This window comes from Neophocaena asiaeorientalis, unplaced genomic scaffold (assembly GCF_003031525.2).
Source record: "Neophocaena asiaeorientalis asiaeorientalis breed wild unplaced genomic scaffold, Neophocaena_asiaeorientalis_V1.1 scaffold476, whole genome shotgun sequence".
NCBI classification, from domain to species: Eukaryota; Metazoa; Chordata; class Mammalia; order Artiodactyla; family Phocoenidae; genus Neophocaena; species Neophocaena asiaeorientalis.
Genome location: NW_020172178.1, coordinates 7486019 through 7501269, shown reverse-complemented (window position 1 = coordinate 7501269; position 15251 = coordinate 7486019). Strand labels below are relative to the sequence as shown.

At 46.8% G+C, this 15251-nt stretch overlaps 1 long non-coding RNA gene across 1 annotated transcript; it reads left to right on the top strand.

The window, feature by feature from the left end:
• The first annotated feature begins 8161 nt into the window (after positions 1-8161).
• Positions 8162-9962, top strand: LOC112408540 (uncharacterized). Its single transcript, XR_003004960.1, has 3 exons — positions 8162-8244; positions 9239-9395; positions 9847-9962. It is a non-coding gene; the product is annotated as an uncharacterized LOC112408540 (long non-coding RNA).
• Positions 9963-15251: the final 5289 nt, after the last annotated feature.

The following is a 15251-nucleotide window of genomic DNA, read 5'->3' as shown; positions in this document are numbered from 1 at the left end:
GCCATGGCTCACGGGCCCAGCCGCTCCGCGGCACGTGGGATCCTCCCACACCGGGGCACGAACCCGCGTCCCCTGCATCGGCAGGCGGACTCTCAACCGCTGCGCCCCCAGGGAAGCCCTTGCATCAGGTTTTGACAGTACCGCTGCACACAACCTTTGGGGCTGGTTGCTTTTCAGAACTTAGATTTTTTTTTCCCCCATATTTGGAAAAGGGAATACAGTGTAGAGGCTGTGTATTCTGGAATCCGGTAGCCCAGAAGCACTCCTTTATCAAACCCTTGGGCATTTTCACCGTAAACATATGAATTTTCACTTTCAGAGGCATAGAATTGAGACTATAAATAACCTCACGTGCTAAGTTTAGGAAATGACGTTTGGTTTTCAGAGTTTTCTGGAGTTTGGGGCTTGCACGTAAGGAATTGTGGTCCTGGATTACAGAACCCCTACTCTTTTCCTTAAAAAAAAAAAAAAAAAAAAAAAAAAAGGCGTCGATTCCAGTCTCCTTCAAGATCCTTTCCCATGGGTCAGTTTTAATTGTAGCATCCGCGTTCCAGTGTTATTTGTTTAGAGAATGCTTATATGTTTTCAGAGAATTCCCAGAAACCTATGGACTAAAGACCATGCTTAGTGCGTTAAGAGTGCCCGTTCTAACATTTCCGAGGCCCACTTTCACGTGTCCTACTGTAAGTAAGAGAGTGACCGCAGGAGGCATCCTACTGGCTGGACACGGTGCCAAGGAGAGCAGGTGCCACCTCCAATAGCGATGTCTCACTCCTCCGCCTGCCAGGAAAGTCTCCCAGGCTGAAAAAAGCAGCAAGTGACTTCCTTTGCCTCTGACCTTTTGAATGAAAATAAACTGTACGTGACTAACAGAACCTAAGGTACTAAGAGGTCCTTAAAATGATGGAAACTGGCCATCAGCGTGTGGACGGGCCTCCTGCAGGGGATAGAGCCTTGGTTGCATAATCCCTACCGTCCCATCCAGTTTTGACTCTAAGCCGGTGTGACCTATATTAAGTTCTAATAAACATCAGCCGTTTCAAGGGATAACACATATTTTGCCCAGAAACAGGCAGCATTCCAATTTAAATGGGAATGGAATGTACGTTTTAATGATGACATTTTTATTTTATAGGAAAAGTCACGAGTTGTTTGTGAGTTTGATTGAGTTTTTGTAGGCCCGTAAGAGCCGATTAAATGCACATGGGCCGTGTGCCCTCTCAGAAATGTCAGAAGTCTCCGTTCAATTTTACCTTGTGTTGGACACAAGTATTCCACCTACAGGAACGCACTTGTGCAGGTAAAGTGGATACCCTGGAGAGGGCTGATCCACGAGGCCAGTGTTCAGTTTTGCATGCGCTTCAGGAATCCATCCGGTGCTCAAAGCAAAATGGTCCTGTGTTAGTCATGCAGCTTTCGAGGTTTCTGGAAGTGTGCAGAGGTCTTGGCTTCATGGAGATGGCAGCTTACACTCATAGAAGAGGAAGAGAAGGTTAGGAGGCCTGCACCCCCTGTGTCTGATAGGGTTGGGAGGGGGCAGAGGGGGAAGCAGCAGGTGTCTCCCAGGAGGAAACCCTGACAGGAGCTATCCTGGTGCATAGTTTGGAGCTGCCCAGAGTAGTAGGATGGGACTTAAAAAGATGACTGAAGTGGTGGCATCCTGCCTGACCTCTCACCCACTGGCCCAGCATTTGTGACCTGACATGTATACTTAAGCTCACACTGCCAGGAAGCACCCGACCTCAGGAAGCTTTAAAATGCTGGCAGATGAACACCCCCGAAGGAGCAGAGGCCAGGCCTGCCCTGTGGCAATGTTCTCATCTAAAGTTCTTCTTAACATTTCTCACGTTAGCACTGTTTCCCCTGATGATCTCAAGGTGTCGTCCTGAGCTCTTCACGGATGAAGCGTCTCTTTAAGTTTGCATGATTAAAATTTGGGGAGGCAGGTGAAGATGTAGGCAGAAGAGAGAGCTGGGTTACCCAGAGGGTCAGAGGGACGAGTGACCACAAGTCCAGACACTGCCTGAGGCAGGGGGTGAAGTCACTGCCCTCAAGGTAAAGAAGAAAAAATCGTCTCTGCCTCTTCCTGACCCAAGGCCCAGTGAGAGCCACTGGGGAGAGGCATTGTGTTAGATGCGTCGACAGGGGGCATTTACGGGGGACCCACCATCCAGGCCAGGCAAAGAGGGGACACGTCCTTGGAGAGGTGGTGCCTGAGCTGAGGCCCACGGGGTGAACTGGCATTGATCAAGACTAGGGATGGTACGGGGGGATGCACGGAAGAGCACGGTCCGGGAAGAGAGAACGGACGGCCCGAGAAGGGAAGGCGGGGCTCTGGGGACCCCTCTCCATCACCAGCCCTCCGTTCCTCAGCCGCAGGTCCATGGGGTGATCTCTTTACCTACGGCTTGATCCGCCTGAATCTGGCCTGGGTCACAGCAAGTTCAAGCTCTGCGGGCTCTAGTAGGTGCTCACAGAAGAGAAACACCCGCTGGACGACTTTCCAACAATCGGTCTAGAGGGAGGCTTGCAGACACTGGTTCGTGGGCCGCTTTGGCTTAACCCTCAGCATCTCTGTGTCTGTATTGTCTTTAACTCACGTATTCAGTGAACCTTTGTTGAGCGTCTAATGGGTCTAGAGTGCTGGCCCAGGCACAGGGGTAAATGGTGGGCGGACGGGTGCGGTTCCTGCCCTTGTGGGGCTTACAGTCTGCGGAGGGAGACTCTTGAGGACAGTATCGGCAACACCATGTGACTCAGGTGGCTCTTTAATGCCTGCTGTTTCAGCAGCTCGGAAGGAAAGGGACCTTCAGCCGACATCTCCAGGATCCCTGCCATGTGCCAGGTGCCCTGTGAGATGCGAGGTGGTCCCGGCTCTCAAAGAGTTCAGGGCTTGGTAGGGAAAGACAGGGAAGGTCATTCGAGTGTTAGCAGTGGTAGAGGTCTTGGGGGCACACGGAGGGAGTATTCGATACTACGCATGGGGTGTTCCAGGAGGAGGGGAGACCACCAAACAGCTGACTGTCTCTGGGGCACAGTATGCCCTTTGGGGGGCTGGGGGAGAGGGTGGGATGGCAGTGGTAAGGGGCCGGAGCCAGATGGCTGGGGCTGGCTTCTCCTGGGTTTGTCTGCAGTCGTTGAATTACATGCTCCCGGATGACAAGAATTATGAAGGTTGAAGTCGTCCCATCAAAGATATTCTACTGAATTAAGTTCATACTTTATACAGAATGTTCCGCAACGTTAGGTATAATTGGACATCGCTTTAAAGAAAAAACCTGATTTCCCAAATGTCACCTGGATAGCTATTTCGATGTCAGATTAAACTTCCTGCTGAATAAAGATTTCCAGTGTGGAATGTCAAGAGCTGGTAGGGACATGGGTCCTTTTCTGGGACAACAGTGACCCTCGCTGCGGATTAGAAATGCATCTTGAATTTCACAAGAGGTCGGCAGTGAGACCAATCACACTGATGAATATTTCCCCAGACCATCACAAAGGAAGACTTCCCTCCCGCTGGCCCTGTGTCTGGTCGGCTGGGTAGCTCGGGATGACTGCTTGTGTTGTACCTTTAAAAAAATTTTTTTTAACATGTGTTGTACCTTTGGGTACCGTTTCTGGGATTAGGAAGGAGGAGGAAATGTGAGGATGGTACTGGGAAGCAAGCTGCTCCCACCTGTTCCGGAGCCAGCTGGTCTGCGCTTGCTGAGGGGAATCAGGTGATAGCAAGTTCTGAGGGTGGTTTTCTGCAAGTTTCCTATTTTTCTCCCTGGTGTGTGGCAGAGCCTTCTACTGCAAAGCGGTGGATGCCAGCAGTGGCCGAAGTAGCTGGTCAGCCTGCCTGTGACTCCCTGGCAGGTTTCTCCTTCTCAGGCCGAGAGAGCTCCCGTCTGTACAATGAAATTGATTTGTGGGCTCAGCTGAATACTTTTTCTTTTCTCTCTCTCTCTCTCTCTCTCTCTTTTTTTTTTTAAAGACCAACCGATTAGTAATTAGTTGTGCAATTCAACTGTTTTTCTCTTTAAAAATTTTTTTTAATGTGGTAGACTTTTTATTTTTTTCTGGGCAAATTTTCAGGATTTGATCGCACTTAAAAATTGTGGAGCCTGTCAGAGTAAATTGCAGATAGAATAGTTTTACCCAATAAAACTAGTCCTGTGATTGTCATCATTGTCAGCCTTCTCAGATAAAGTTGTGGGAAGGACAATTTAAGTCTACACGGTGAACCACACTTCATATCAGTATTCAGCACACGGGCTCATCACACTGAAAGACAGAAACCCAGGGTAGCAGCCGTGATGCTGGAGGAATCAGACATTGATTTCAAAATGATTTCAAAGGCTGCCCACCTAAAGAAAAGGAGAAACGTCTACTCCAACGGGTTTAACTTAAAGCAGAGCCATTAAAGACTTTGTTTTTATTGAAATATAGCTGATTTACAATGCTGTAATGTAGTGCAACAATCTGTGAAAATTTTTTGAAAAGACAAAAACCATTTCATAGGATATTAAAAGTAATAAAGCATCAGCAGTATTACTATCTTTGTGCAAAGTTGCATCTGCCGTTTGCCTCCGTCAGGTTCCTGTTTATTCCCGCCGTATGTCCTGAGTGGCTCTAGCCTTTTCTTGAAAAGGAAACCCCCTTAGGGTAGGAAAAGCTCAAGTAGCTTTTACCCCCTAAGAAATACTTTCATCTTCTCTTCCTCCATTTTTGATAAGGGAGCGTCTAGTGCTGAATCGATTTGTCATCATGAAACGTAGAACTTTCTAGAATATGCAGCTTATCTTATGACCCAACTTGGATTCCTGAGGACAAGAGGAGACCTCGTACTTTTTATTCTTCCTCCCAGGGTCCAACGCTTGTGTTTTTGACCAATAATAAACTTCAACCAAACAATTATTGGATCTAATGAGGATGCAAAGTAGTTCCTCTATTGTTTGAAATCATTTTTAAGTTAATTGTATTATGTCGTTCGATTACTAATCTATTATATACATTTATATTTTATGTAGTTCCCTATAGATCAAGAGGATGGGGAAAAACACCTTCCTTACGTGCAAGTATCAACTCGTTTCCACTCTTCAGCATTGTGGAGAAGGTGAGTTAAATAATACACGGCTTACATGGCTAAGCTGTCGGAGGATAAAGATGTTCAGTGAGAGTACAGGTATCGTGTAGGAGTTGGGAGCCCGGCCTCCGGAAGCTGACTGCCTCGGACCTAGCTTGGGTTCTTCACTCTGGAGCTGCGTCATGTAAGTTCTTTGAAGCACCTACTGTCTCATGTAAGCACCTCGATGCCGAGGTCTCCTCAACTGCAAAAGATGTGGGCCTCAGTGCCTTTGTCAGGTAGCTATTGTAAGGATTAACCTGATGACCCAGACAAAGTACTAAGCGCAGTGCCTGACACAGTACGGTACAAAATCATGTGTGTAATCGTATGGAATCGTGTGTGGAATCAATCGTTAAAGAGGAGACAGGATCTTACAAAAACAAAACTAGGAAAATGAAGGTGGCCGGATGTTTGTCTTATGAGCGATATGTATTTTTTCCAAATGGCATGTTAAGAGCGCCAGCCTGTCATCAGTGAACATGCTTATGTACATTCACCATATCGGAGACCCAGAGAGGTTTAAAAATTGGTTGCCCGTGGAAGTTATTAGGTTACGTGTGTGTGTGTGTGTGTGTGTGTGTGTATGTGTGTATATACATTCAGTGTGTCCAGCCGTTGTATACATTTTGTAGGCTGTCAGATAACAACAGGGCCTGTATAATCTCCATATCTGCTTGGAAATGACCAACGTCAGCTTGGAAAGGACCATAAACACCACCACGAAAATTGAGAGCCCTTGTGTGTGAGCGTGTGCCTCTCCATAGGCTGCAGACGTGCAGGGTGCTGTGGAGGGCGGGCTTGGGAGATGGGGGCTCAGAGGCTGTTCCCCTCTGGCACCCTTGGAGGAGGGCTTCCTTCCTCTTCCTCTTGTTGGAAAGGGGCAGCCGGGGCCCAGGGGCCAGTGCCCCAGGTGCACCTGACAAGTGGTTCTGGTGCCAGCTAGTCCCTGGCAGAAGGAGGCATGAACGGGGTGGAAGATAGGAACATGGACCACAGATGGCCTTGGACAGATCTGACCCCTCCCGGGCCTTGGGCAGCCTTGGAACCTTCCAGAGCCTCACATTCCTTCTATTGTGTGAACATTAGCTCATGTCACCCAGATTAGTTGCAGTAACCAGCCATCCCCCTTTAGAAGCAGGGTAAGTGATAGATGCCACTCGGGGTAATAATACCACATCCTAGCTGGAAGAGAGGCAACTGCTTTCTGAAGTAGTTTACTTTGATAAGTGCTGGAGGTGGATAAAACAGTTGGATGTCTGATAGAAGTGGTAACATATTTTGTCCAGTCCTGCCTTCTGTAGATCTGTTTTGCTGAGCGTGCAATTTTTCAAAAGAGCTTTTCCTACCTTGCGGTTACCTTTGTGCTGGAGAGAAGAGAAAGCCAACTCACACCATGAATTACTCCCCCACCAAAAGGCCCTTCTAACTTCTCACATTAAGGGCCTGAAAAATTTTTTTTTAACGTCCAGGTGCTTTCTTACCCAGTTCATTCTGGATAATTGCGCTAGATAATACTGTAAATGTTGAGGGACTTTGTCTATGGACAGTAGAATAGGCCCAGTATTAAAATATCTTACATACCTACTATTTTAGAAAATGCACACAGTATACTATTAATTTACTCTCAAACTTTGGAATTAGGTTCAAATCTGTGCACTAAAAACCTTTCAGATGACATATTTGAGATAACTTAAATATGGTAAAAAAAACGTTGAGGATTGGATCCACAGATGTAAAGCAATTTATATGAAACATTGTTAACGATCAGTTGTTTGATTTCATCTGGGGAATATTTAACGCTAGTTTGTGTGCATAGACGGAGTCTAAATGTGAATCTTGTGTATGAAAAGACATTTAAAATTTTTTTAAAATTTTATATTGGAGTATACTTGATTTACAATGTGTAAATTTCAGGTGTACAGCAAAGTGATTCACTTACACATATACATATATCCATTCTTTTTCGGGTTCTTTTCCCATATAGCTTATTACAGAATAATAAGTAGAGACCCCTGTGCTATACATTAGGTCCTGAAAAGACGACATTTTTGATTGAAGCTCTGAAGATGGATTATGTGATACATTTTTATAAGAGGTATTAAAACTGTTTGTAGGGCTTCCCTGGTGGCGCAGTGGTTGAGAGTCCGCCTGCCGATGCAGGGGACACGGGTTTGTGCCCCGGTCCGGGAGGATCCCACATGCCACGGAGCGGCTGGGCCCGTGAGCCATGGCCACTGAGCCTGTGCTCCGCAACAGTGAGAGGCCCGCGTGCCCCCAAAAAAAAAAAAAAAAAAAAAAAAAAAAAAAAAAACTGTTTGTACTTTTCCCCTCAAAGAGAACCTCACGTTAAACTCTTCTGCAGTTCTCTCTGTACGTGTCTTCAGTTACTTTGTTTTGAGGCTAAAGGGATTTAATAAGAGCTAGCCTTAATGGCCATGCCCGATGCTGTTCTGAGGGCTTTGCCTGTGTTGACTCATTTGTTTCTGGTCTCTGTCTGGTGAGATGGGGTCTCTTATTATCTCCATTTTACAGCCGAGGAAACTGCAGCTCCGTGAGGCTAAATGCCTTATCCCCACCAGACGCCAGACTTCAAGAGCCTGCGTGCTTCTCAGTATTAAAGAGGAATCCGGGGATTCTTTGTTTGCAGTGGCAGCTTATCATATTACCAACCCTATAACAGTAACCACGAATGGGTGTAAATTAGGGCTACTGGGCAGATTTCACAACGGCAAGTGTTTTGAACTTCCGCTTGAAATACACTTCTGTTGACAGGCAGCCTGTTATAGCTGTGGAATTTAGGAACATCCACCCAGTGTGACAGGATCACTGCCTGATGATCAGCGGATGTTTCCAAATTGCATTTGTCCCGTGGAAATGTAAGGGAGAACTAATGTTATATTATAAATACAGGCTCTACAGACACAAGAGCTGTTAGCTAAATACTTAATAGGGGAGAGTTAAAAATACAATTTTAACTAAGAAATCATTCTATGTTCATCGCACTCTCTCACCTGCCAGGTGCTGGGAGAGTCTTCTTTCGGGAGCTCACAGGCTGGTCTGGCACGAGAGAGACCCAAGTCAAGTGATAATAAGAGCATTTCTGGATGGACAGGAAGAGACTTCTCAATGTACAGGTGATATAATGGAGATGTAAAAAGTGAACGTTTTCAAATAACAATCCTCCATTTCTTAAGGATACCAATAGCTTCAAAAGGAACAAGTTAAACATCAATTTGGGGAACACTAGTAAAGCACAGGAACACGTAATGAAATATTGACTGACGACTGCACGCTTTTGAGACCAGAACGGCTCCCTGGGGCTTCCTTACGCAAGCCAGACCCGGACAGCCCAACACGCTGTTTGGGGAGTACCGGGTACTGCGTTTCTGGCATTTGTGGATTTCAGCACGTTTGATTTAATGGTTAAGTGAAGTCACCGATGATCAAATATCCTTGCAGAAACCCCTCACCTCCAACAGCCCCTCTGCACTGGAGGATCCCCAGAACCTGGGCCGGTGGAGGGTGGGAGGTGATGGGTAAGTGACTTCTAGGCTCTGGGTTGGTCTCAGGGAATCGGACCTGTTTGTGCTCATTTCGAAGCAGAAGAAATACACTTTTAGAGGAAGAAGAGAAACTCAGCTCTAATCCTGCCCACTGGAGTCCATGGCATAACTCCCAGATGGTGACATTCAGATTCTTTTGCTATCCCTCCAGCCAGGAATATGAAACACATATGAGAAAAATCAGGCCCTGGAAAAAAAGAGAAGCGCTTCCTAACTACCGAGACCCCTTTGTGTCTAATGAAATGATCACTTTCTGGTGGGAGTGTCATGAAGTCAGCTACGGGCCCTCCTGGAGTCTAAACTTCACATGGTCCCTCTGGGATGTGTGACGTCGTCTGCCTGCTCACTCTGGCTTGCCGGTGCTCCGAACAGGGTCTGGGATGGTGTAGATGCTCAGAACTATTGATGACCAAGTGACTTAATGATTGACAGGAATGAATCTAGAATGGGAGGCACTCGCTAGAGAAGTGCCGTGATTGGAGGCAGTGATTTGAAATACACCAGTAGACCACTGAGAACGTCACAGTGACATCTGATAATGCAATCGTATTGAACCTTTCCCTAGGTTCTTAAACAACTGCAGAAGAATCAGGAAGACCCACGGAGGAATTTCGAAGAAGACACGGCTGATTTACAAACAAGAGCGAAATAGAATGTTGGAGGAACTCAGCGGCACTCAAGACTGCAGCGGATTGGAAACAAATCGGAAGGCGGGCTCTGTGGTGAGTGCGCGCCATGTTTGTTTTTCAGCAGTAATTTTTGAGGATGAATTTTGAGGGCGGAGAGGGAGTTTCCTTTCCACTTTTGTGTAGGATGGCTCTCCGTCCTGAACTCTTCTAACCGGGCTAAAGAATTCGTTTGGCACACACTTGCTCAAAACCTAAGGGAAAAAAGCCAAGTGCCCTTAAGGCTGACAGCCCTGGAGGGCAGGAGTCAGTTTGAAATGTCTGAGTTTTAAGAAGGTGGCGGAATTACATAATTATTCACAACTCATAAGAAATTAAAATACCTCTTCCAAATATGAAGTTGTGAGATAACACAGACCACAAATTCTAGACTTTCGGAGAGCGTGTACATCGCTTGGCCTCCCACGCACAAACCCACATCAGAATGTCTGCGCCACGAACACGTGGCCGCCCTTCCCCGGCTTCCCCAGCGTCCCTCCGCACACAGGAGGGGTCCCTCGGAGCGGCTCCTTCCCGATGCTGAGGGGCCGAAGATGCAGCATGTCGGAGAAGCAGGTGGCCACCCCAAGGCACCCAGGACCACAGAGACACCGCCTCTTCCGCTCATGGCAAATCCGCATGAGGTAAGGAACGATCAAGAAAGTCCTAAAATAAAGGCGCTGGGTGACGGGAGGGCTTGGGGGTGGGGGGGGCGGAGTATGGAGAAATGGTCACATGGGCCCAAGGAGTCTGTCATTCTGGATGGTGGCCTCTGTGCGCTCATCCTGTTTGTGATAAACCGAAAATCATAGCACCTCGTTTAAGCAGATAGATTAAGCATCACTCCCTCAGCCTCATTTTGAGGATCTGTCCTGCCTCTCGCCCAGTACTAGGCCCTGGGGCTTCCAAGGCAAAGCAGCTGGGTTCCTGCTGCAAGGTGCTTATATCACTAGCAGGACAGTCAGATGCATAAACCACGAGGTGCTGGACTAGTACCGGCGCACTGTGGTCAGGAGAGGAAATGCAGGGAGGGTGGGCACCCTGACGCGGGAGAGGGGTGAGCCCTGGAGTGTAGAGTGACCATGGGCTGAGGGCTGGAGGGAGTGGGAAACCAGGATCGTGTTTGGTTAAGGGGTGGCCTCAAGGGTGCAGGGCTGCAGAGGTGGGGGGACCCGGTGGCTTTGGGGGACTGACTCTGTGTGCTGTGCTGAGGGGTTGGGACTGACCGTGGTGGGAGCCGAGTCTGTGGAATTCTCCCAGTTGGGAGGCTCTGTAACCACTGCCAAAGCAGTTTATTGGAGACAGAAGCCTTACTGCGTTGGGCAGAGGAGTGAGTGGGACGTGAGGGGGGTAGATTCTTGAGGATGGTGGCTGTGACTTCCTCCTCCCAGGGTCTGCTCTAGTGTACAAAGTGAGTCCCCAGCGAATTGGAAAGACTTTCCTCTCTTTCCGTAGACCTTCATTAGCAATGCTCTTTCACCAACCTTATCTTATTCAATTCTAATGAGAGCACATAATCTTGACCTAGGAAATAGCCTTATGAACTTGACCAGAAAGGAGCAAGGGGTGAACCCCCAGATCTCTCCAGTCTGTGTTTTCTCCACTTTTCCTTCTGTACGGGGGGGAGGGGCTTCATAGAGCGTCCCGCCTCCTCCCCCTTCCAAAGCAGTTTATTGGAGACAGAAGCCTTACTGCGTTGGGCAGAGGAGTGAGTGGGACGTGAGGGGGGTAGATTCTTGAGGATGGTGGCTGTGACTTCCTCCTCCCAGGGTCTGCTCTAGTGTACAAAGTGAGTCCCCAGCGAATTGGAAAGACTTTCCTCTCTTTCCGTAGACCTTCATTAGCAATGCTCTTTCACCAACCTTATCTTATTCAATTCTAATGAGAGCACATAATCTTGACCTAGGAAATAGCCTTATGAACTTGACCAGAAAGGAGCAAGGGGTGAACCCCCAGATCTGTCCAGTCTGTGTTTTCTCCACTTTTCCTTCTGTACGGGGGGAGGGGCTTCATAGAGCGTCCCGCCTCCTCCCCCCGCCCCCACCGTACGGAAAGCATCTTATCTTTCAGTTGCATGTTAGCTGCCCAGGACACAGAATTCAAGAAACAGTTTCCACCACATTCTACCAAACACCTACCGTCTACCAGAAACACACAAACGGCGTGTGGCTGCTGCCCTTTGGGATCTCATGGTCTAGAACCTTTGCTTAACGTGGCAGTAATTGGACAAGATTGAATTCTCTGAAGAAAGGATACCCAGAGAGGAGTATCAGTGCCATTCTGTTTGTGTTTGGAAACCCTTTAAGAGATCAGAGAACTAAAAGAAACATGCCACAGTACAACAAATTTTATGAGCACGAGAGAGCTGTCTTCAGTCAGTCCCACCTGTGGAGAATTACCTAGCCTCTGCCAGTAACTCTGACAGTGAAGGGGTTAAAATAACAAATAAATGACTTTATTTAGACTTGAGCGTTTCTGGCATTTTTTTTCCTAGATTTTTTTTTCCCCCACAGTATTTGATGTGACAGCTTTTGTTTGCTCACACTTGTCTCTCTTTTAAATTTCTCATATCAGCGGTAAAAGCTATTTCTTTTTCCTGTAACATCTTGAGCTTGATATCCAATGAAGGGAGAAATTGCTCTTGCATTACTTGAAATTATACTATTATACCCAATTTTGGGGGGAGAAAGATGAGAGTAATTTAGATCTCCAGGCACTGAAGATTTTGCAGACGGGTCATTTGCAGCATTATTGCCGACTAGTCATCCATAAAAGTGCTTTTACTGCGGAGGAGGCTCCTCCATTTCTGGTGTTCTTTAGAAACGCTGATTTTGAGGCCCATCCGGGCAAGGGAAGGACAGTCATCATCCACTTTGAGGTCACGGTCTGGCCTCGATGGGGCTCTGGTTGGGAGTGGAGGGCCACTCTGCACGGAGGAAGGGAGCAAGTGGAGGCGGAGCTGGGTGTCATCTAAGCATCCCCGTCAAAAGCATCACCCGTGGAACCATTGTCAGTTTCAATGCGCACGCGCACTTGCAGAGCCAGCCTCCGAAGTGGGCGGCCGGCTTCAGGTACCGATTGTTTGTGCGTGGGCGAAGGTTGTCCGGAGAAGTCTGTCTTTTCTGAACTTGGTGAGATCATTTATAGACCATGAACAAACCGGAATTTGTTGGCTAACCATTTAAAAGCAATTTTGGAAAGAAATGTTCAGTTTCCTGACGTTTCCTTATGGGAGTGAGAGTGTGTCGTCTTTTCCAGTTTCTTTCACACCCCAGGGCCCCCTTCTGGAGGCCACCATTTTCCAAAGGAATTCACTTATGGGGGTTAACCTTTTGGCCACTGATATCCGAGTGAGGACACACACGCTTTGTTTGCGTGGCCAGTGGGAAATCTTACCTCCTGACATCGTTCTCGGGTGGGCAGGGGGTGAAATGCTTTCTGTAAATTTCAGGGTAGAGGGGCCCATCATTCGATCCATGCCTTCTCAAGCGGCTGGTATTTCCTAAACTTTTCTGTGTATATCGTTGGAAGCACAGCGTTACCACTCTAAAGAGGGACACCAAGGAGCCAAATGCCAGTGGAATTCTGTAATGTGGGCTGCAGTGTAAACTGTGGTAGGGTTGAACTGAGGACTCTTCGAGAAAAACCTGTAAGTAATTAAGTTCTCCCTCCAGCAAGGTAAAAGCTGAGTCTGAAGTCTGTCAGCACAAAGGAGAGTGAAACCTTTGTTGGTGATTATATATATGTATATATTTTTTCTTTTTTAATGTAAATAAAGAATTCTGGCAAGACAAAGAAACCTTGTATCTCACTGCTGACCTAAGGAGGAAAAAAAGGAAAGATGCAGCCTTTGTTGGTTGCATGCTTTCCATTGCTGAGGTCAAGACAAAACTTAGATTACCCTGTTTCAGCAGCTCCCAAACCATGTTCCACGGCGTATAAGATATTTCCTGGGGAGGAGGGGAGAAAGATTTCATGAATAGCTCAGTTTCAGAAACCTTGCATATAATTCCCCTCCTCTGGAGATTCATGATGCTTTTTAGCCTGTTAAGAGAATGCTGTTTGCCTTGGTTTAAGCCGGCACTCTCTCACCCGATGTGACCAGAGTCCTTTTCACAGGGCACCTGCTAGCGTCCTAGGAGAAGTACTGTTTAGTTCACCCACAGCAGAAACGCTGCCCACTAGCAACTGATCTGCCGTGTCTGTCCTTGTTTGTGCTTGCTCTGTGGTGCTTTATTCACGTCAGTGGTGTTGTACAGTCTGTTGTGATGTGTATATCCGGCTTTCAGGGCAGTCTGAATGCTCCTTGAGGACAGACGCTTTTCCTGTCTCATCTTTGTGTTCCCAAAGTGCCTGCTGCAAGGAAGGAAGCGTTTGATTGCTGTATGTTGAAAGCTAGTCCCACGGTGGCTCATGCGAGGACCCAGGCGCACTTTGGACCTGCTAACAGTGATGAGGGTTAGAAGCAGGGGAGACAATGGAAAGAAAGATACGCAGAGCTAGTCCAGTTCAATTGCCCTCTCTTTCCTGCATTCCATTTTCTCAGAGGAAAACACGTACCTTTGGAGGACTCTTTACCTCTCCTTGCACTTGCAAGAATAAAAGCATAAAACATTTTTTTTTTCATTGTAAAATTAGGAAAAGAAATAATGGGATGGACTGAGGCTCAGAGCAGACAGAGATTCAGTTACCTGGCAAGGCTGAGTAGGTAGCATCCAGTGTTCGCCTGGGGCTTTGAGCAGAGAGCACAGGGCTTGGAAGAGAAGGCTTGAGTTTTCACTTCCACGAGGAACCAGGATGAGTGACCATCTTCTGTAAGGAGACTCAGGGGTGTGTCACCAAGAGGGAGGCTGGTGAGATGGTGTGACGTCCATTGCTTAGTGTCGTGGGAAGAGTGTAGGCTTTGGAGTCTGGTGGCCCTGGCTCTGAATTCCAGAAGCTCCACTTTTTTTAAGAAATTGAAGTATAGTTGATTTACAACATTGTGTTAATTTCTGCTGTACAGCAATGCGACTCAGTTATACACATAAATATATTCTTTTTAATATCCTTTTCCATTATGGTTTGGATATAGTCCCCTGTGCTATACAGTAGACCTTGTTGTATATGTAACAGTTTGCATCTATTAACCCCAGACTACCAATCCATCCCTCCCTCCCCCGCCCCTGCCTTGGCAATCACAGGTTTGTTCTCTATGTCTGTGAGTCTGTTTCTGTTTTATAGACAGGTTCATTTCTGTCATATTTTAGATTCCACGTATAAGTGATAGCATATGGTATTTGTCTTTCTCTTTCTGACTTACTTCACTCTGTATGACAGACTCTGGGTCTATCCACCTCATTACAAATAGCTCAATTTCGTTTCTTTTTCTGGCTGAGTAATATTCCACTGTATATATGTACCACATCTTCTTTATCCATTCATCTGTCAATGGACATTTAGGTTGTTTCCACGACTTGGCTATTGTGAATAGTGGTTCCAGCAGCTCCACGGGACCTTGGACTAGAGTTTCAGTTTCTTTATTTTTAAATGTTGAAAAATATTTATTTTAAAATTTATTTATACATTAGAGATTTATATTATTTAAAAGTATTTAAAATTTTAATTTCAATAATGCCTAACTCATAAGGCAATTGTAGTCTGTGTAGGTTCTTGTATAGGTCGACCTGCTTACGCTCATATAAGCGTGGAACACACCAGGTTGTTAACATGGATTATCTGGGAGAGGTGGCCCTTGCAGGCTGAGGTTGTTGAAGGTTGTGGCAGCCAACATCCAGGAAGCCTTGCCTCCTGGTGTTCGTGCATTTGTGTAGTCCCTACCCACCCACCGTGAATAGGGGTGACCTGGGTAACCAGTAGGGTATGACAAAATGAAGAGGTGTGACCTTTGACACTAGCTCATGAAAGACACTG